General features: G+C 40.3%; 1 protein-coding gene and 1 pseudogene across 5 annotated transcripts in view; both read right to left on the bottom strand.

The window, feature by feature from the left end:
- PCLO (piccolo presynaptic cytomatrix protein) overlaps window positions 1–23,059 on the bottom strand; it is a 386,235-nt gene that overhangs the window by 249,233 nt on the left and 113,943 nt on the right. The gene's annotated exons all lie outside the window — the stretch shown is intronic.
- LOC148054499 (uncharacterized) lies at window positions 754–3,421 on the bottom strand (annotated as a pseudogene).

Genomic DNA, 23,059 nt, shown 5'->3' with positions numbered 1-23,059 from the left:
ATTCATTTCTGGGTTGTTTCATGAATAGGCAGAACAGGGCAATTTACAGGCATCCTGCTTCTGGATAGACTGGAGGACACTCCGGGGCAAAACGCTGTGTGTACACACAGAGAATCTCATCATCACTAGCTTATTGGGCAGCAGCCAATTTATTCATCAAAGCACTCAGCTTTACATCTTTTTTTAATATTCTATATGGAACAATAAAACAGCAAGACACTTGGAACAGATAGCTAATGGTTACCTTTTTCTTGGTCTAGAAGATTTACAACTATGTTTAGAAAATGTTTATGCGTTCTAGGATGCAGAAGAGGAGAAACAAATTGTGTCCCATATCTGCAAAACTCAAAGTTTCTAACACATTCCGGTGAAAGACATGAAAGGTACCTGCAATATCATATGGATAAAACATATTCTGCCTCTTTGCTTGGGTCTTTTTATGTTCTTGGCTACATGGAGGTGGCAAGAAACTAATCCCCCACAGAAAGCTGAAAAACATTTCTAATAGCCCTTGGACAACTGATACTAAGAAGTACTGTGCAAGTGTCAGTTCCACAGAAGTCTCCCCAACCACACAAGGCTGGTTGTCCGGCTCTGATGGGAGACCCACCAACTTGTAACCTCTGTGGGTGATAAGGGACACAAAGAGCTCTGGATTAACTAAGCAAACAAAAGTTCTAGGTAAGACAACATGTACAGACTGCTGCATTAATACACATTTCTTATGTTGCACCTTTTCTGTTCAGATAATGTTTATCTTCGAAGAGGCTGATTTGTGCCGTTGTGTTCGCAGGTCACACTCGCAACACTAAGTTCTGTAGGACAGACAAACCCATTCAGGCCTACAGGACTATCAAGCTGCCATGGTTTAGCCCCACTTGGCTACCAAGCATCACACAGCTGCTTGCTCACCCTCCCATCCCAGTAGCACGGGGGAGAGAATCTGAAGAGCAGAAGTGAGAAAACTCCTGAGTTGAGATAAGAACAGTTTAATAATTGAAATAATGGGAATCAGGGAGTCTCGGTTGGTGCAATATTGCTGCCGGTGCACCGCTGTGGTGGCGGCTGGCACCTCTTCTTCTTTGACCCTCGGCAACCTCACAACAGAAGGGTCTGAGAGACCAGGCAGGGTGGACGGCTGTTTCATTTCCTCCATCTCCAAGGCAGCTATACCAAAAGCCCACCAGTACCCTTCTGGGTCCTTGAAATACCGTCTCCTGAGGCAGTCTATGCCAAGGATGCACGGAGCCTCTGGGCCAGCCACAATGGGGTGCTTCTGCCACTCGTTCCCGGTTAGGCTCACTTCAGCCTCCAATATACACAGCTCTTGGGATCCCCCTGTCACTCCAGAAATACAGATGGGTTCTGCCCCTTTATAGCTGGATTGCATTAGGGTACGCTGTGCACCGGTGTCTACTAGAGCCTTATACTCCTATGGGTCTGATGTGCCAGGCCATCAAATCCATACAGTCCAGTACACCCGGTTGTCCCTTTCCTCCAACTGGCTGGAGCCAGGGCCCCTCTAGTCCTGGTCATAGTATTTGTTACTCACTTCTTGTAAATATGAATCCGGAGTTCCTTCCTTAAAATCAGGAGTAAGATCAGCCCTTCTACTCTGTCTGAGGAACTGCTCACTGGGAACTGGAGCAGCAATTTTCCTGGAAGAACTCCCTTGTGTGATTGTTTTTCCTTGCAACTCACACACCCATGCTTCTAGGGTCGAGGTAGATTTTCCATCCCACTTCCTCATATCCTCTCCATGGTCACGCAGGTAAAACCATAGGGTGCCCTGTGGTGTGTACCCTCTATATCCTCTCTCTTGAGCAGAGGGATGCTGACATCTAACAGCTGAGATACTGGTCCGTACAGGTGGAGAGTAGAACCTATCCTCTTTGAGTTGCTGGACCTCCTGGGACAGTTTCTCCACAGCCAAGATGAGGGAGGAAAAGATGCTTTCTTCATATTCCCGGAGCTGGCTAGCCGCTTCATCCGCCGTTGGTGCCTCTTCACCTTTCCAGCTCAGTATTGCCAATGAGTTGGCATATGATGATGGTGTGCTCCGTACAAACTTCCGCCACATGGGTTGTGTGCACTGGACTTCATCTGGATCTTTGGATAACTGCTCGTTATTCAGATCACAAGAAATCACCTCCAGCATGGCTAATTCCCTCAGGTACTGGATACCTTTCTCCATGGTGGTCCATTTGCCTGGGCAATATATAACATCTTCCTTGAAGGGATATCTTTCCTTCATACCTGACAGGAGTCGCCTCCAGAGGCTGAGGGCTTGTGCCCCTTTTCCAATTGCTTTGTCAATGTCTCCTTCCCCAGAAAAGGATCCCAGCTGCTTGGCTTCTTTACCCTCTAATTCCAGGCTACTGGCCCCATTATCGCAGCATTGGAGCAGCCAGGTGACAATGTGCTCACCTGGATGATGGCTGAAATCTTTTCACGTATCGCACAGCTCACTCAAGGATAGGGATCGGGTGGTTTCCATCTCGTTTATGAGTTCTTCCTCTTCCTCCTCCTCTCCTCGTGATGGCCCTGCTTTTTCATCATCCCTTTCTAAACAAGCTAACTTTCACTTCCAAGATTTCTTGTGTATAGGGACAACTGATACTGGCACGGGCTGGTTCTCTGGTTCAGCTGCAGGGCCTGTCGCCAGGGTTGGAGTAGCCGCAGTATCTGTCGGTGGGGTCTGAGTAGCCACAGTGCCTGTCACTGGGGTTGGAGTAGCCACAGTGCCTGTTGTTTTGTCATCAGATCCGGAGACCTTCTCTTCCCCTTGAGGGTACTGAATAGCGTTGAACAGGGCTGGGTAGGCATGGGCCAGGCCCTAGCACACTGGAGTGATCTGTGGCTCCCTCAAATTGCCAGGGTGACAGCATACTTTTTCCAAATTTTCTATTAATTTTTCAGGATTCTGCACTTGTTCAGATACGAAGTTCCAAAACATTGGAGGTGCCCACCATCCTAGGCATTTGCTCATACTATCCGACACACCACGCCACTCATAAATACCCAGCCTTGGGGCAGATCTCTGGATGATATTCTTAAATTGCTTATTAACCTTAGACAAAACTGAAACAATATTCCTAAGAAATACCAGTAGAAATATCTTGACTATCCAAGGATGTTTAAGATACTGAAAAGTTACTGTAATGATGGAGGAAACATCACAGAATAAGGTAGCGAAGGTGCCATTCTGTATTTCCTCCATGAAAAACCTCTCAGAGGAAGGGGTATAATTGCTAATTGTCTCCATGAGGTGGTACCCAAAGTACAGTAATGGCTTCAGTACAAAGCTAAAATACCAGATTAAGCTCAAGGCCAGTGTTTTAATAACAAATCTCCCAGGCAAAACATCACTAATTACTGCAGAGCACTGCAAACTGCAAAAAACAACACCAATCTTTAACATGTACAGCAAAAAAAAAGAGCATGGTGCAGGTCAGATAAACTAATATCAAGAACAGATGAATCAATATCGTGACCCACAACTGTTAACAGATATAAATTGCTTAATACACTCTGGTTAATCTGTTATTATCTCAAACCCTTTGAGCCCCACATTGGGAGCCAAAAGGACTATCATGGTTTAGCCCCAGTTGGCAACTAAACACCACACACCTGCTTGTTCACTCCCCTCCAGGTGGTGACAAAATCTGAAGAGCAAAAGTAAGAAAACTTGTGGCTTGAAATAAGAACAGTTTAATAAGTGAAATAATAAAATAATTAAAAATAATAATTATTATTAATAATAATAATAATAAAAAGAAGAAGAAGAAGAAGTTGTAATGAAAACAATGAGGGGGGAAGGGAGGGGACACACAAAACCTGGGAAAAACAAGTGATGCAACCGCTCACCACCCAACGACCGATGCCCAGCCCATCCCTGAGCAGCAGTCACTGACCCCTGTCCAACTCCCCCCAGTTTATATTCTGAGCATGACGCCATACGGTACGGCATAGCCCTTTGGCCAGTCTGGGTCAGCTGTCCTGGCTGTGCCCCCTCCCAGGTTCTTGTGCACAGGGCAGAGCATGGGAAGCTGAAAAGTCCTTGACTGGTGTAAGCACTGCTTAGCAACAACTAAAACATCAGTGTGTTATCAGCATTATTCTCATCCTAAATCCAAAACACAGCACTATACCAGCTACTAGGGAGAAAATTAACTCTATCCCAGCCAAAACCATGACACGTGTACCCAAAGTTTATCCCTCACATGGGTCAGTCTAACAAATGGAAGAACTGGAGAGTTAGAGAAGGAATAAGACACTGGAGTTCTGCTGTGGGATAACTCACCTGGCCTATCACCACTGCCTCAGATGGCTGAAGGTCTTCTGCAATGCTGAGTCACATCTGCCAGCCCAATTATTTGCAGATAATTTGGATCACTGAAGAACCTCAAATAACACAAGATGCCTTTGTTGGAAGCTCCTCACCAGTGGAGCCTAGAGAGCAAATTATTTGGTAAGATGGTAGGTATCTACCCTAGAATGAGCTGAAGAGCTTTCCAAAGTTTGGTGACCTGTGTTAAATGGATCTGTACTGACTATAACAAGAACTTAGAGATCTTTTCTAAGTATATGTGAAACAGAGATCTATTTTTATATGAACGTTCTAAACTAACATCTAACATTACACATCTGAATCTGGACATTGAACTGGATCTCATCCTATGCACCACTGTGGTAAGTAACATCGTAAGAGGGAAATGATGCACTCAACCGGTTGGTTGAAATTGGCTTGCTCCCTGCCATTTTCACAGTATACAGAGAGGCAGACAGTATTAAAAAAAAAACAAAACAAAACAAACAAAACCCAAACAAAACACTGCATTTTAATGTCTAATGAGAATCAGCAAATTTGAGTAATAAAAGCAAAAAAGCTTTCAAAATGAAAAGCTCTCTGAAGCAAATTTTCCGGGGTACCCAGTTGGAAAAATGCTCCCAGCTGTTTTCTTCCTTATTAATATTACTAGTCAGAAGGTGGATAAAAAGGGGAAATGGTATGTTACCATAAATCCATGCATACAACAATAAATTGCAAGGTTTTCCAGAACATCTCTCTCAGATCAGCATTTCATAACAGAAGAACAGCATCAGTGACCACTTCTCAGATTTAAAAAAGGTCGGGCACAGACCTGGGTGAACTGACCTGGCTAAGAACATGGCATAAATTAGTGGCAAAGGTGGGAATAAAAACATTCCACTTTTGGGTTAGCATTACAATGAACAAGTCTACTATTCAGGCTCCTCTGATGTAGCTCAATACCAATCCATCCTGTCACAAGACATCAGTTGGGAGAAATAACTGAAAAAAGGAGAAACCACTTCTTTTTTCACCATTAATGCTAAATGCATGAAGCTCAATGGAAGGCTGAACACGAACTTTGACTTTTGGCTGGAAGAAATGGAAGTCAAAAACCTAATTGAATTTTCTTCATAATACTTGCCTAACAATGATGCACTTAAACAGTCCTTTTCATTTTCACATTGCTTTGCAAATGTTAACTAAATAGTAAAAGATGAAGAACAGCATTTTAAGTAACAAACACGGGATGAAAATGAAACAAACAAACAAAAGATACCTTTTTCTGCAGTCATAGTATCTGACAAATAGAGGTGATTTTTAATTACACTGAATGCCTCGTGATTACAAATTACCATGTATCAGTTATTAAACAGCATTGTCTACTGGATCATAGCAGTTACTGGGAAAATACAGAGAGCAGACATTTCAGATATAGTTTATATGTCCTCCATAAGATATTTCTGATTGCTTTTTCTCTACTTCTTTAGTAAAAATTAGTCACATTTTTTGATTTATCATGTAATCAGGTTTGTATTTTAATGTATATTCACAAAGCCCAAAGACAGAACACGTCCACAAAGAAGCAGGGGTTTACAGACATATTTTATATATGGCAAAGCAAATTTTCATAGATACAAATATTAAGTCACACATTGTAGCAAAAGAGATACTAATATATATCTGAAATGGATTTTTAAATTAAATATTGCAGTTAAAAGGCTACAGAAACAGTTTTTCGTCACTTCTTTTTCCCAGTGGAAAAAAATGACTGACTAATACATTTTATTGATAAAGCCTTCCAGCATCCTCAAGATACAAATTACATACTTCTTTGCTAATTGAAACTTGAAATAAAACTCACAGACCTTACAACAACTGCAGACTGGAATTGTTACTAGCATCATGCTTCTATCACATAACACAAGGATTTCAAAGTAGTTTCATATAAATGATTCACATGTTGGATACGTCTGGTTTGATCTTGGTGCTCCAGTAAAATATATCTAATAGATATTATAATATATATTATGTTCTCATAATCAGTGAGAAATTTTGTGTATCATCATCTGCTCCACTTCAAGAAAATTCTAATTACTTGGCAGTTTTCTGACATAGTGTAATTTGATTGTCTTCCTATTTTAGCAACTGATTGGAACATTGTGGACACAGAACTGTGGATCAGAATTTATTGTGCCAAACCTATATTGAAAATGCTCATCTTACTCATTAAGAAATGGACTATATTCCTGATTTGCCCCTAAAATTCTTTCACCTCCATTCTACTTCTAGTAACCATTTTGGTGCCCATTTTAAGCACACGAAACCCGAGTTTCTTGAGTTTACGCCTAATACACATTGCAATTTGGCACTGCCTCACTTGGCTGACCTATTAGCTTCTTATGACCACCTAGCACAATATGTGCCTTCTGAAAATGGTTGGTAGGAGAATGCAAAGAAAGGATACAAGAAAAGCATGCTTAAAAGTGACATTCCTCTCTCGTTCATATAGCTCTTCATTTTACTTAATCACAGTATGCTTTTTCCTGCACTGAACCTCTTTTAGCAGTGTCTCTCTTACCGTATTTTTCAGGAAGCAAAATAAATTCTTAGGTACTAAAATAAGAGAAAGACTGACATGATTTTTTCAATGAGTTTTGGAAAGAAAAAAATACTTTTCACGGCAACCTAGAACATTCTAGAGGGGATGCAGCACAGCAGAGATTCCAGAATTTATAGCATTTTCCCACGGCACATTACTTTAGGGTCAGAAGAAAACAACACACTGAGATGATGAATCACTGATTATTTTAGCATAGGCATAGAAGAGATGGGTGTTTCCTTTACTGAACTCCCATGACATGCTTCCCTGCAGCACGCAGGGTCTAAACAGCATCTGAATGAGGGTTATAGCAGTCACTCTAAGCACTTTGCTGATCCTGCTCCTACCAGAATCAGTGGCCAAGTTGCTGCCAAGTTCAAGTTCAGGGCGTGCATGCTCACACGCAGCTGCAGGGCCTCGTGTGAGCACCTTAGTCTCACAAAGACTGAAATACCATCCTCACAAAATCAGAGCTGATGGTTCTCCCAAACACTGTTTAGAAATTACTGTGGACTGTGGGTTGCTTGGAAAATATGGGGGGGGGGGGGGGGGGGGCACACAACACTGCTGTCCTTTATATGTCTTACACTGTTCTGCCCAAATGGAAGGCTGAAACAGCAATGACTTCTGCACCAAATATGAAAAGTTATTTCTGTTACATTTAATTTTGTGAAGGTTTTGAAGTGAGTCAGCAGAGGCACCAAAATGCTGAGGGATGCAGTGGTGGCAGAGACTAGACACAACCTAGACAAGCACCAGGATGTTAAGAAAAGGGAAAAGGGAGAGTGGCTAACTATGAGAGAAGACTGCTTCTTGATGCTCGATTTCTATCACATCCAGGGAATAAGGATTTTGTACAACTTCTGTGAAAAAAGAAGACTCCATCAGTGCTACCCGATTTATCCTCAGTTCCTTCTGGTAATGGAAACAACTTTCAGCATCCAGATTTCTACATGACATATGTAACGTTGGTTAACATTTAATGTATGATGGAAGCATTCATTAATACGTATTATCAATAAAAATTACCATTGCCGTTAATTGTTTTTTTTTAAACTGATCTCAGTGCTCATAAGTGAACTGGAGACTACAACACTGAAGGACATTTGGAACTAAGAATGACTAACACCCAGAGTTACTTTGCCACAACTTCCTTGTGCATCCCAAGCTACAAATCCATATATGTATTTCAACTAAAGGAAGGATACTCCCTCACTATCATGTTCCCATTCACTTGTTTCTACATTGCAGTTAAATGAAGGAAAAGGTCAAAAATGTTCAGTGTGTGACTCCAGCCTGTTTGTGTATCTGTAAAGTCAACACCAGCTTCTTTAGGTGCAAGCATTACTTATTAACAAAGTTGATTCCTTCTTGAAAATAGGAGAAACAGCCAATTGTGGCACAAATAATGGAATGAGGACTCATCCTCAAATTCAGAAGCTTCACAGGTTAGAAGAATATTCACAAACCCCTGATATATCAGATTTCTCACAATTATAAAATCACATAAATCAAGATAAACTTGATTTAACTTGGTGCGTTTATTCATTTTAAAAACTACTAATTGGGGAGGGTGTTGCTCATTCAACCAGTTTGTTGTTACATTTGTAATAAAGGTATAGTCATTTAGAAATTATTTTTTCCTTTCTTCACTGTCAGTCACTATTTACCATTTTGCTGTTCAGCAAAGAAGCCTTTGGAATATTTGCTGTCAAAATGAAACAACTATACCAAAAATTATACTGGCACAATTGTAATGATTACTGCCTATAATCTATATCTGTGCTCTAGCTGATTCCTTACTAGTCATCCTCAGCAAGCATCAGCCACATTACTTCAAAAGTAAACATGGTCTTGCTTTGGAAAGATAAAGGGTAGAGAATGAGAAGATACAATCATCTCATGAAAATCTCGAATACTGTGTTCAGTTTTGGGCCCCTCACTACAAGAAGGACATCGAGGTGCTGGAGCATGTTCAGAGGAGGGCAACAAAGTTGGTGAAGGGTCTAGAGCACAAGTCTTATGAGGAGCAGCTGAGGGAACTGGGGTTGTTTAGCCTGGAGAAGAGGAGGCTGAGGGGAGACCTTATTGCTCTCTACAGCTACCTGAAAGAAGGTTGTAGCGAGGTGGGGGTCGGTCTCTTCTCCCAAGTAACAAGGGATAGGATGAGAGGAAACAGCCTCAAGCTGCGCCAGGGGAAATTTAGGTTGGATATTAGGGAAAACTTCTTCACCGAAAGGGTGGTCAAGCACTGGAACAGGCTGCCCAGGGAAGTGGTTGAGTCTCCATCCCTGGAGGTATTTAAAAGACGGGGAGATGTGGTGCTTGAGGACATGGTTTAGTGGTGGACTTGGCAGTGTTGGGTTAACGGTTGGACTCGATGGTCTTTTCCAACCTTGACGATTCTATGATTCTATGAAAAGTAAAATGTAACAGGATAATTTTTAGTAAAACGGGAAAAAATACATCAAACCTGTTCCTCTTTAAACAACCTACACAAGGAGTAAGATCACCACCATAAGTGGACTTCGACCATGTACAAGTGCCAGTGCCGCTAAAGAGGTTTCTTCCCTTATAGAATCTTCCCATAACAAGAAAACAAAATATTTTCTTCTAATTTTCCAAAGAAAGCTCTGAATGTCAAAAGAAAAGTTCATAAATTAAGTATTCTAAAACCAAATTTATACTGTTTTATTCTAATATGCTTTTTACCATAAAAATACTAATTCTTGGCCTAATCCATTTATTCAAGATTTTTGCCTCTTCTGTTTAAATCCCTAAGTGCTTCTTTTTCACCGTTGGTTAATTCTTCACAGTACCGCTGTGCATAGAGCCCTATGGACACTACTACACCTCACAGAGTACGAAGATCTCTGCCACAAAGCCATGAATCTAGAGATAAACTTTTAAAGGTAGGGATTTACCATCTTGGCATTTACTGCTAAAAGACAGTACAAACTGCCTAAGAAATTAAAACCAAAACCCACTGTTTTAACTACTGAGGTGAACCTCTTCTCAATACCACACTCTCTCTTTCCCATTCTGTCTTTGCAATGCAATTTTTGAATAATTAGGAGTTTAAATACAACTACCTTAAAAACGTGTTGTCATACTAAGAAGGCACTTTAAAGTGTTGTAATTCTGGGAATTTAAGAGAGAGACAAAGAGGGACTGAAGTGCTGGGAAATGAACAATCACACCTTAGTGGCGGTTCCTGTCCAGTCAGTTAAATCAGTCCTAGTTCAAGAAGCACCATGGCCTTCAGCGGCAGATAGTACATAGACAAAATGTGGTTAGTACCTTAGAAAGCACGAAAACATTTGAGCTATTGCCTGTATAATCTTGCATTTATGACTTCATCGAATGCTACAACTGAAACCGATGCCTGTCACTATTGTAGGATGACTCCAAAGAGCGGAGTGGACAAGAGGCAACAGGCACAAATTTAAAGGCAGGAAATTTTATTTAATCATAAGCAAACCCCTTTTTACTCTGAGTATTGTTGAACACTGGCACAAGTTGCCCAGAAAGGTTGTGGAGTCTCCCTCCTTGGAGATATTCAAAACCCTAATGGACATGGCCCTGAGGAACCTGCTCTAGTGACGCTGCTTGAGCACGGGGTCGGACAGGATGACCTCCAGAGATGCCTTCCAGCCTCAGCAATCCTGTGATTCTGTGTGAGAAGGTATCTAACATACAGAATAAAGACTGAGTCCAGCAAACTCTTCTGCAATCAATGTTGGGGTTTTTTTTCAAACATAAGTGAACACGGGGAATTCAAGGAAAGCACTCACATACAATGAATTACTTACAGGTGTTAATTTTTTGCAGGATGAGGATAGGTTTGGGACTTCTAGAGGGGTATTGAAAATAATGTGATATTGACTTACAAAAGAATTTCTCTCAGGACAACCTGCAATTCCAGAAGTGGAACAAATTAATAAGATAACCATTCTGCTAAAAGAAATTGTTCCCTTGTAAGTGTAAATCAGAAATAACTTCATACTAGTCAATTAAGATACACAACTGTGGAACTGGGTTAGTGTTAGGCATCTTTCTGCAAGGCAGAAATTGTCTCCTTGTCACCCAATTCAGTGCCCAGTGTAACATCCGAATCTTTTAAAGCCCTGGAAAAGCAACTGGCCTGTCTCTAAGAAAATGATACCCAGGCACTGGGATCAGCTCAGGGGCTTGCTTCCCAACGGGTGGATTTAAATATGTTTGCGGTCCAGATAAAAGGGAGAATACTAAATGCATGCCTCTCAGGACAGGATGCTCCCAGGAGAGCAGGCCTTCAGCATCTTTCTGTAGAGATGGCTGAAAGATCATTGATGCTGCCTGAGTGAAAGGAAGATAAAGTTTTTCTGCTGTTGTGGTTCACTGCTCAGAGGTACCTGGCTCTTTTGCTAGATGGGAAATGAGAACTGATTGGAGATTCCACATTAGGTGGCTGACTCCATGTAGAAGGGACACCAGAGATAAGACCATCCTTCCACCAAGTTCTCCCCAGCATTATTCCCTGTTGTCTGATCTCAGTGACTGCCTCAAAAAAAAAGAACTGTGGAAGGATGGTTATCCTGCTTTTTCTGTCATCTCTTTCTTGTATGTACCATAACAAAAAGGATGATCTGTAGGGCAGAAACTAAGCCCATATTTGCACAGTTCCAAAAGTGTAACCCGCCGTCAGGTATGCCAAAATAAATAAGAATTCAGCATCTAGTTTATTTATCACCAGTCAGTGGGGTAGGGGGGAAAACATGGTGTTTACAGATATGCAAGATCTCAAAAAATGAATACTGATGTAAATTATGTCACAGCAGTGCTGAGGGAAAATGCTGCTAAGAAAAATCAGAGCAAAAACTAAAACATCAGTAACAAAAGCATCAGACTTTTTCTGTGTAGAAAAGAAAGAAAGAAATACAAATCTCTGCCTTGCTTATGGTTTTGAGAGTGGGAAAGCCTCTCACCTTTCTTAAAATCACAAGATGAATGGAAAAAACTATAAAATCAATGTTATGGAAATAATTATTTTATTTCATTTTGTACTTAAGTTATGTATCCTTCAACAGTTTCTCTAATTCTTTAGGCAATGCGAATATTTGTTCCAAGTTGCTTATCTCACCAATATGAAATGGAAGCAAGACTTATGCCCTTGAGACATGAATAATAATAATATTGAACATCTGACTCAGTCCACCAGGGCAGTAATTTGGTCAGGAGTAAAGAAATAAAATCAGAATTCATAAAGCACTGAGAGAAAAGCAGAGAACTCAGCTATGTAGTCTACAAAATATGCTTCATGTTTCCATGCAGATTTCAGTTTAGCTCTCAGTTATTTAGCACATGGAAGTCTTAAAAAAACCCCATGGTGTAAGTAACAGCTGTGGGGTCACTGAAAAGCCGGGGGCTACATTGCATAAAAGTTGGCTATAACATGAAACAGCAGGTTCTGATGTCCCTCCAGTACTTTTTATGAGTTATCTCTTGAGATTTTTAGACACCTGGACTCTTTCTCTGCCTGAGGAATTATAAGTGACCCGAAGTGTATAGAGTGTGTGCATCTCCTCACAGAGACCAAAACTTCCAACTGTGAAACATTCACAGGGAAACGTCAGCCTGGTTATCCATGACTGAACAAACGCATGTGCCAACAGGTGGGTCATCTGCTGTTGTTTTTTGGTGGTTTTGTTTTTTGTTTTATATCCTATTTCGATTCTTTTCAAGAAGCATTTGTCACAAATATGCAGCAAATTAATTTTCCATCTTAGATTATAGGATTAACCAAAAAGCATTATATCAGATAGCCTCAGCAAATACAGCAGTTTGGACTAAACTAAAATTTAATCTTAAAGGGTCTTGCTGATATAAGTGGATTGCGGTTTACACCTAACACATGGTAGTTGCTAGTAAACTATTTTTCATTGTTTCTTGCACACTATTTGCAGGTTAGATGTGGGAGCGTGACAAGCAACTTTGCAGTGCTAAAAATATAACATCTTGGGGGAACTGACAGATTCCATGCCGGAATCCATGATTTAATAAAACAGCTTGCACTTCCTTGTATTAACGTTCCAAGGGGAAGACAGTGCCACAATACAAATTCATTTTTCATAGATCCAACATCCCCGCCCCCGCCAAGCACATTTCTTCTCTCAAGCTGACATCTTCTGTACTTGAGAACATCAAAAAGGACAGTAAAAAGCATTTGCAAGATCACATTTCCACAACAAGCTTTCTACAGACTTCATTCTGAAGCACAACAAGTCTGCATGAAGCTCTTGTTTGGTTCAACTCAACAGCCTGTTTTGCAGCTCTGACTCCGCTGGTTTAACTGTGTGACTCAGCCAGCAGCAACAGAACAGTTTGGATGCTACCAAAATGAGATTCACCACAGTCATGATTTGTTGCTTTGTTGTTTTTTTTTTTAATTTTTACCACTGTAAAACTAAAAGACACCCTTACTGTCAAATCTATCTTTACGTTTTACCCCCCCAAAAAGTAATATTCCCCTGAGGCTGGGATCACCTTTATGTGTGACAGTCAACAAGTGAGTAATAAAGAGGATTAATGTAATTTCTATCACAGAGATGAAGTTATCTTGGAACATGAACATCCAGGGGAACTTCAACTCCTGCACAAATTTTCCATGCAAGTTAAGACACTCTATCAAGGTTTCAGAGGTTTTAACCGTATCAATTTAGGTAGAGCCATAACAGTGTCTCCAGGCACTGCAATTCAACACTTGATGTCATTTAAATGTTAGACGGATCACTAGCCTTAGTTTCTGACCATGTAAATAGCATTGTCCCAAGAAACCTCCAACGGGGAGGTTGTGGGAGTTACCCTGGGCCAGGTATGGATGTGACCACTTCACTTTTTTGGGTGAAATAGTTCAGTTCTAGGGGAGCGTGTCATTTTCCGCCAGCAGGTCTCAGCACCTTCTGGACATACTCAAATCACCTGTATAGATGTAGCTGAAGAACTGACTCATAACCTATTCTTAACCCTGATGAAGTAATGAGGACTTCTGCCACAGAAGCTAATGGGCTGTGATTTTAGGTGCAGACTTGCCAAGGTTCACACAGTGAGGATACGCATGCAGCACCCAGCTAACGCTGCTATACTGAGACCCCATCACCCGAAGCCCAAAGCCTGGTGCCACTGCTGCTAACCCCACTTGGCGTCCCCACATACCTGCTGCAGCTGGTTGTGGATCAACTGGCGGCTCACAGCCTGCAGCACCCAGAGCACGAAATAGGCAGTGATGGTCCACTGCAGCAGAGGAAATGTCCCATAAAAATGCATGTTCCCCACCAGCAGCCTAACACTAAGGATCTTCCCACGCTGCTGGACTGAGCCACAGGCATGCTGGTGACCTGGCCTCAATAGCAGAGCCATGGCTTAGCTTTCACCCCTGTCCTGTGGCCAGATGAGAAACATTCAGACAGCGGTTTTCTCAAAGCTTGAAGGATCCACATACACCAGCTTTCCACTCTGTAAATAAATCACTCACACTTCCCCGCCATGATAATGCACTGTGAAACCAAACTCAAACTGTTTCCAAGACATTCAGATGCTATGTCCACCAGCAGCATGTAAGTCTTTACATAAATAAAATTAATTTATCCAATGCCACAGAATGAAGCTACTCGACACTAATGACAAGGAAACTTCTTATGAATTACTAGATTTTGTAAATTAGAAAGGAATAAACTCCATTAAAATATGGCTATCACAAATTGTGCTGCATTTATTTGACAAGTTAGAGCTCAGTAATCTGGCAGATACTGTACTACATTTTGTAAATGCAATTAAGCCTGAGTAGTATGAGACATCACTACAGCATCTGCTATTAAATCCTTACTGAGGGCTGTAAAAGGGAGACAAGGATTTCTTTTCTTTCCTCTCTCTCTTTTTTTGGGAGATTATAAAGTGAACTGCTTAATGAAGTGCAGATTATCATTATTTTACCGAACATAACCGTGACACAATATTTACACATAATTAATTTATCTCTGACTTTCCCAGCCATAAAGAAGCTCAGAAGACAGGGGAAAAGGATGAGGAAAAAAGAAAAAAAGAAAAAGAATTTCAATTTCTTGGCTATCTTTTAGGGCAAAAGGGAGGGAACCCTGGAGAAAAATACCCAAAGTTAGTTGCTGGTTGCACAGTGATCACAGTGATGCTAAATACGGCTCCCAACATCAGGCAGAGAAGTCAGAACTGTGCACAGATCTGTACAAGGGTGCAAGGGGGGAACCCAGCTGCCAAGGAAGCAATGCAGCCAGGCCCTGGATCAGGCCAGCATGTTCAGCTGGCCAATTCCTTTGTCATTCCAGTCACTCATCCCTACTTATGAAATTGGCAGGATAAGAACATATCTGTTTTTTGTCACACGAGTATCTCCTGTGCTGTCCAATCCTCTGGATAATCAGAATCAATAAGCTACCTCATGAGCATCCCCAATTCCAATTACCACTGAAGAAATGCGGAAGTTGAATTAAAACTTACGAATATCAAGAATGAAAATGAAAACAAACTAATATTTCTCTTATTTACCTTCTAGATCTTCCATCACAAAACTGGGACTAGAAACCGCATGAAGAATATAAATCAGAAGTTCACATTCAGTCTTTTGATCTTGGCAGCCAGATTTCCCTGACGCTCCTCAGAACCTGCAACATATCTTCAGCATCCCCAAAAATGCTGTTGTCCCAAACGCTTTTAAGGACTGTCATCCCTGATTCTCTATTGAGAGCTAGTAGTAAACTGAAGTACTTTTTCTCCTTTACGCTTTAAATACAGAGAGTAAATTTAAATCTGCATGTTTAAAAAGCTTGCTTCTGAGATATAAACCTCACCCCATCAGACCTCAGAAAAATTTTCATTCTCAGCAGGCCATATCAAACTATAATTAGTTTAGTAAAAAATCTGTTAGGTGTTCAATTTGCCTTTCATAAAGAGGTTGCTCCACATCTGGCTAAATCCTCATTACAAACCAAGTCTACTTAGCAGTGAGTTAAAAACACACATCATGATTAGGTGTCAAATTTATGATTTATAGGACACATTTATGGGAAGGGTGGGTCTCTGATTCAATTTCCAGGGAGTAAATGGACAAATAAAAACATATTTGTTATGAAATAAGCATTGTTTTTCAGGGTGGAGGCAACATCAGGATGAGACTTGTTGATTCCTGAGTACCAGCTGACACTGTGCAAATATCCTGAGAGCTTTTTAGCTGAAGGAAACAGGAAAAAATACATGAAGTTAAACTGGAGAACAGGTAGCTATCAGCTGTAGGATAGTTGTTTATGTTTGAGCATCTGTCTCTAAATACAGCAGCTATCCTATCAGTTTTATATTTTCAATAGTACATATTCTTTGTGTTTGCCTTAAGGAATAGTGATGCCAGTGATGTTGGAAACCTACAATCCATCCCTCAGTCAATCAATTCTAACCAGGGGGACTGGTCCACTCTTTAGCCTCTCAGTACCCCAAACACATGGTCTCCAAGATGCTGCAGTGTGCTCCTCCACTAATCTGCAAGGCATAGTTTAAAAGTCAGTAAAGTAGGATATCAGTTTTGAAGCCACACGTTTGAGTAGCAAGCATTAAACAGTCTTCATTGCATTTAGCAAGATAGCAGGAAGACCATCTGTATAGATGAGGAAAACCGCCTTCACAGCAAGTACTCCTGTGCTTCACCTTCCTCTCAAATCTCTCCTCCAGACTGCTTCATTGTTTTTCCTTGCCGCCTTCTTTGCTCCGCTTGGCCAGTTCTTTGTCCTTCCTGTAGCTTGTGAGCAGGGTAACACCGCCAGCAGCAACACTGCTCTCCAGCTGAACGGAGAAGGGCAGTTCCTGCACTCCTTGGCCCATCCCCAATTGTGCATGGTGGAGCAGAGAGAAGGAAACAGAGGAAAGAAAACTTGCTCAAACACTCGAGAGAAGGGGGAAGTGAGCAGAGCTGCCACTGAGCTGCTGGGCCATCTGCTCCCCCTGGCCTAGCTCTGAGAAAGGTGTAGGCTCAGAGCTAGAAGGGGAAACAACGCTAACTCCTTCACCTCCTGAAGCAGCTCTGATTCACTGCTGCAGGCAACTGATCACCCAGGAAGATTGCTTCCTGGAAAGGAAAGAAATTTGAAGGTCTGTACTTTGCTGAATTATCTTGTAATTGCTTTTATCCTAACAAAGAACGAAATGTAAACCAGAGAACAATCCTGCACGAAAAGGACTTTCTGAAAAAACAGGCAAACTAGCTGTCCATCAGCCGATTTTCTCTAGCTCAACAGGAATATAAAGGTTTTTTGTGGTGTTTTTTTTTTCCGCATGTGCACAGAGATTTATTTCTAGCCCTACATAGCTGAAGGTACAATTTTCACTATGTGAACTGCCTAGATAGTTCCAGGAACACAGAAGAGCAGGTCATCACATTATTATTGCACAGAATACTTCACAGAGGACAAACTAAAAGCATGGCAGGGAAAAAAACTATGCAAACTTCTTTTTAAAAAGGTTCGCCTATTTAAAAGCATGAAGATTGAATAGGAGGTTATGAACTAGATATTTCTAGTTTCCATCTGATTCTTGAATTTTGCAGACATAAGCAGTATAATAAAGGAGGAGGAGATGAGGAAATAATGTCAGCTTCTAAAACCCACATTGTTTCTTCTTGTCTTGATTTATACAGAAATCTAAATGTAATAATATATGGATTCCCTTAATTGTAATTAACAGGGCAGAGGTTGTGATTCATAAGGGTATAATTACTGTATCTTTCCAGAAGAACACAAATGAGAATAACTTTGAAAGAACAGAAGAAAAAACTATCACAAGCAAAACTGAATAGAAAGAATGTAGAGTACTATTCCAGCTCAACAAAAAATGACAACGCTAATTATAAATCATGCAATTGCACAGGAAAGTCCAGTTCACACTCACACTAATTAAAGGATGTCTTCATGAACAATCTAAAAAGCCATCTGAAATTAAATTTTCTTAAAGGATTACAGCTGGAAAAGCAATGGAAATACTTAGACCAGAACAGCGAACGGCCAAAGGCACATCATGTTCCAGAGCAAGGCAGAAAAGAGAAACATGTCAGAAGCATTTATTTTTGAATTCCTTATAAACAAGCCAAATTGGAAGGCAAGATACCTTCAGTTTACCCTAGCACACAGTGTTCACAATCGTTTCCCTTTTTTCAATTACTATATACCATTAGTACTCAGTGAATTAGATTGTTTCAGACAAATTAGCAAAGAATTCAGGTGTTAAAATTAGACCTGCTGAAATAATTATTTTTCAGCTGGAAGACTGCAACTATACACCATAATGTGTTCTGTAAGCACTATTCCACTTTTCAGTAATTAAATATTCATTGGACTACAGATAGAGACAGACTGACTCGGCAAGCCTAAGGGTTCAGAGATAGGAGATCAAAGCTCAAACCTTTGCTCCAAATAAGGCTTAAAAGAGATTTGAATGTGGGATTCCCTCTGTCCTGGGGAATGCCGAACTGCTTGATATTTGGGACTATGAAGTGAGGCAACACTGTTATTTCAGCTCCTGAGAGCAAATCAGCTCCTTCTCCTGAGGAACTGAATCTTTTAACAGCTGAGCTTCCTCTATATACAATTTCAACACACTATTCACACTAATTCTATCCTAGTAAAACAAATAGTGTCATGGAACAGACTCAAGCACTGGTCCATGATTATCCATCCTGTTTTACTGGTAGCATGTGTCCTGGTTTGATATTACCTCTGTTAAAAATTGGTCAGTGTGGGGGACATCGCTAGACAGACTCGCATCCCTACAAGGCTCCCTCTTGCAGGAGGCTGAGCAAGTTTAGCTGTAGGGATGAAACCTGTGCCATGCAAGGCCAGGAAACAGGCTTCAGCAGAGATGCAACTTCAGAGGCCACAGCATCAGGCAGATTTCTTGGAAGCACCAAAACCAGCAAGTAACTAGATTCTACTCCACAGCAGACATATTCACAAGAAAAATGTCAAAGAGCACTGGAAGGATTTTGCTGGTAAAAGTTCCACCAGCACTGAAACCTGGGGAATTTGGAAGACAACAGTAACACAAATTTGCCCAGACTAGACTCTTTAATTACAAGCAGTCATCCTCAGCAGAAAGGAAGGCCATCAGGAGAGCCTGATGTCCCACGACCACTGTTCCTGAGGCAACTGATGTGGTCAAGAGTTTTCAGACAACTAAAGGAGAAAAGAATTACTATGAAACTAATAGAGATGTATCATGTAACGGGGAGGGGGGGGGAGGTACAAAAAGAAGGCCAAAAGAGAATTTGCAAATGATGTGGCATATGACACCACACATGGAACCTTGTCTGAGCTAAAAAAGACAGTCTTATAACTTGCAGAGGATAGATATATTCCTAATAAAAATGAGGTTGTAATTTGGATCAGTAAGAATATAAAACAGAGAAAGAATAGTTCCAAGTATTAGAATCAACGCTTGATAAAGCAAACTAAAATTTAACAATCAAAAGAAATTAACTACTAGAATGAGGCTTATCACAATGACAACACTTTTGCATAGGACAGTATCCAAAATATAAAAAAAAACAAAAACAAAAACACCTGAGGCAGTAAGGCAGGCAGAGTTCAAAGCAGTAGCACAGCAAAAACAACACACGCAGTTGCATACACTGTCAAAATGAAAATAAGCCAAGAAAATGCCCAGGAGATACAAAAATTTTGCAAATGCGGTCAGCACATATATAGCATAGATGGGAAAAAACACAGTCTTTTTTGATCAGCATTTTTGAAAGAGTAATACATGATGTTGTGAAGAAAGTGGGGAGACAGAAGACCAAATAGACAAGAGGATCTCAGCTGACAGATCAGACATTCGTGTCTGCCACGGTTCCATATATAATTGATAGTGTATGTATGCATGTTGGGAAACCGCAGCAAACTCACGTGTTGATATTGCCATTTAAATTTAGCAAATTGGACAAAATGGCAACACCCCCCTCATAATCCCTGAGGAAATGGCATGGAGGCCCTTTCAGCCTACAGCTTTCATTTGGAAGATCTCAGAAGGCACTAACCACAGCAAGATGAGAAAATGGAGGTGCCGCGATAAGAGGATTCACAAGCTTTTAATATTTAATTTTCTAGAAAAGCCAGCAGGCCCAAGCAAGACTGCTTTAAAAATTAATCAAGCAACATTTGTGAGCTGAAGTCAGGAAGCTACTCGTATGCTCTTGAACTTGGCTGTTATATTCATTTGATCTTCATTTAGTTTTGTACTCTTATGGATTGACCTCACCAGACAGAACCTGTGAGAGGTATTTTGAGGCTCCTGTTGGCATATGCAGGCACTGGAACAAGAAACAAATACGGCCTGATTCTCAAAGGCAAAGAAGGAAGCCTGAACAGCACTCAGATAAAAGCAGCTTCAGAAGCCGCAGTAGTTCATACACGGACTACACAGGGCTTGGGGCTTTCCCGGAGGCTGGGAAACATAATGGTAAGGGCCACCTACTAACTGATTCCCTGCGCTAGCTGTGTGACAGACTCAGTGTGACTGCTAGAATGTTCCAAGGAAACTCTCTTAATCAAAGAGTAATTCTTAAAAAAACCAAAACAAACAAACAAACAAACAAAAAGAGCCTTGCAGGTACTCTACAGCCACTTTAAAGTAGTTTAGCAATTACAGAGTAATGATTGTAACGAGGTAAATATCCCTTGTGGATCAAAAAGGTTTTGAGTTTCATGAGAAGTGTGCATTTCTAAAGGGTTTTTCTTAGTTTCAGCCTCTCTCTAGACAGGAATTAAGGCTAAATTCGTAGCAGCAATGTCCTATAGACTAATGGATGTCTGGCCTGAGAAATTAAAATCTCTAGTCATTCTGATAATGGCTTCTGCTTATTTCATTATAAAGTCTGTATTATAATGTATCTCAGAAGCTATTTTAGCATCTACCACATTTTTCAAACTGCCATTAGTAAAAGATAAGCAGAAAAAATTTCCAATGCATTAAATCCAGATACCTACATTCCAGAAAGTTCCAATAAGAGGAATATTCTTGGCTTTTCTGTCTTTAGAAACAATAAGCATTGCAATAAACAGTTGTGGTTCCTACTGCACAAATTCCTACATTGAACCAAAATTCACTCATTTGCAGTTAACTGAAAGTATAATAAAGGTAAGCCCAGGAATTTTTCAGTATTTGTGAGTCTTTCATTCTTTAGTTTCTTTATTTACATGAGAAAGCAGCTTGTAATTATAATATCTTGTAGCTGTTTGAGGATGATGGAAGTGATTTCTGCATCAGGCTGAAACAGATTCATTTCACTTTATTTTTATAGCATCTGAATGCTTTTTGTAACGTTACACAACATGACATCGACTATTTGTTTCTTCATCTTCTGCCCTGGAGTCCAGTGGAGTCCTGTATGGCTCACACATCATATATAAGTGTGGTTATACATTTATTATTTTCTAGGAAAAGGTGGTGCAATGGGTGACAAGAACTTAATTACTGTGGACAATACATTCCAGTATTCCGTTCATGCCTCTAAGAAAGTGCAAGGTCATGCTCAGGCAGTATATAACTAATTATAGAAATAACTATTGTATCAGAGAAAAAAAAATGAGCAAAAGCTGTTATCAATCAATCAACTCTGTCCTTTGCTGATTACCAAAGTATCTTTGAGCATAGCCCCCGAAAGAATTTTCTTTTGCAAGTATCTCACCTTACATGGTTTTACTGTTTCTTCAAGCATAATTATAGCAGTGTTTGTGAACAAAGCATACAAGGCACTAAATTTTTACCTCTTCAAAATATTGGCAAAATTTTAATATAATACAGTCTGACTTCTACCAGCACTGATCTGAGGAAATGATTTCCAAATTCAGCCTTCAGTACGATGACATCCCACTTGTACACAAGTGAATTCCAAGACAAAGTGTTATCATTTTTTCACATGAGAAATTTATACCAATATTACTGTAGAATATAATATTAAACTATCATACATTTTAGCTCAGGAGATTATTTAAAAGGAAACTATTGAGTCATATTATTCATTTTGACCCTTCTTACCTTTTTCATTTTGGCTTAAAGTTACTGACTTTTTATTTAAGATAACTTTCAATTACTTATTAATAATGTTAGAACTTGAATCATGAATTGTCCATTGCTCTATATATGCTAATGTCAGCATAGACCAACTTGTGTCTTCATTAACTTTCCTATATCCCCAAAATCTCATCCCACTATAGTGTCTTAAATTCACTGTTATAAATTGAGAGCAGAAAATGCAGAGATCAAATTCAGTGCCATGCAGCGAAGAACATAATTCAGTCTTCCAGGAGATAAGACTTTAGTTTGGCACTGATCTTTTCCATTAACAACAAAATCTTTTAAGCAAACCTAGAGTGGCTTTATCTGACCAAATGTGTAGCATCAGAGCTGGCTACCTTTGACTCTGCTGTAGTCACTGGAGAGGTGCCATTAATTCGACTGATATTAGATGTCTACTTCAGGATGAGATAAATAGCACCCTTTCTAAAGAGCCCTGCTTTGTTCCACTAAGCATGCAGGTATCCTCAAGTGACTAACTGCAATACAGATATTGGAGATGACTAATATTAAGTGAGATGAGTTCCTCTTGCTCATACCCATCTTCTGGGGTGATACAAAGAGTATCACAAAAGACATTTAATAACAGCCATTACAAAGGGTACGATCATCATCAAATCAAAACACTACATAAACTTAGTTTTTGCTTTTGCTTGCTACCCTTTTACCCCTGGGAAGTTGCCCATTTCTTCTGACTCTGTTCCACATTCTTTAAAAAAGGAATAGCACCACATTCACTACAGCCGTACAAATGATGAAATATTTGGATAATTACCTTAGTTTTAAAATGTTGTGATCCAAAAATTTTAATCATAACACCATTATTTTCTAGGACTTGATAAAGATACTGAAGAATTTTTGGCTGTTTGCAAAATAGTTGGGAAATGAGAGGAAATGACAGCTCTCTCACCTGAAAGCAAGCCAGAGGGCTTACTGGCAGCAGAACCCATCACCTGCCCTTCACACCTGCCTAGGGCGTTCTGAGAGACAACAGGCACTAGCTGAACGTGCAGACTTCTGAT

This window comes from Nipponia nippon, unplaced genomic scaffold, assembly GCF_047370975.1.
Source record: "Nipponia nippon isolate SJK-2023a ecotype South Korea unplaced genomic scaffold, ASM4737097v1 scaffold_3, whole genome shotgun sequence".
In the NCBI taxonomy this organism is placed as follows: domain Eukaryota; kingdom Metazoa; phylum Chordata; class Aves; order Pelecaniformes; family Threskiornithidae; genus Nipponia; species Nipponia nippon.
The sequence above is the reverse complement of the archived record's forward strand: the minus strand, read 5'-3'. Positions and strand labels throughout refer to the sequence as shown.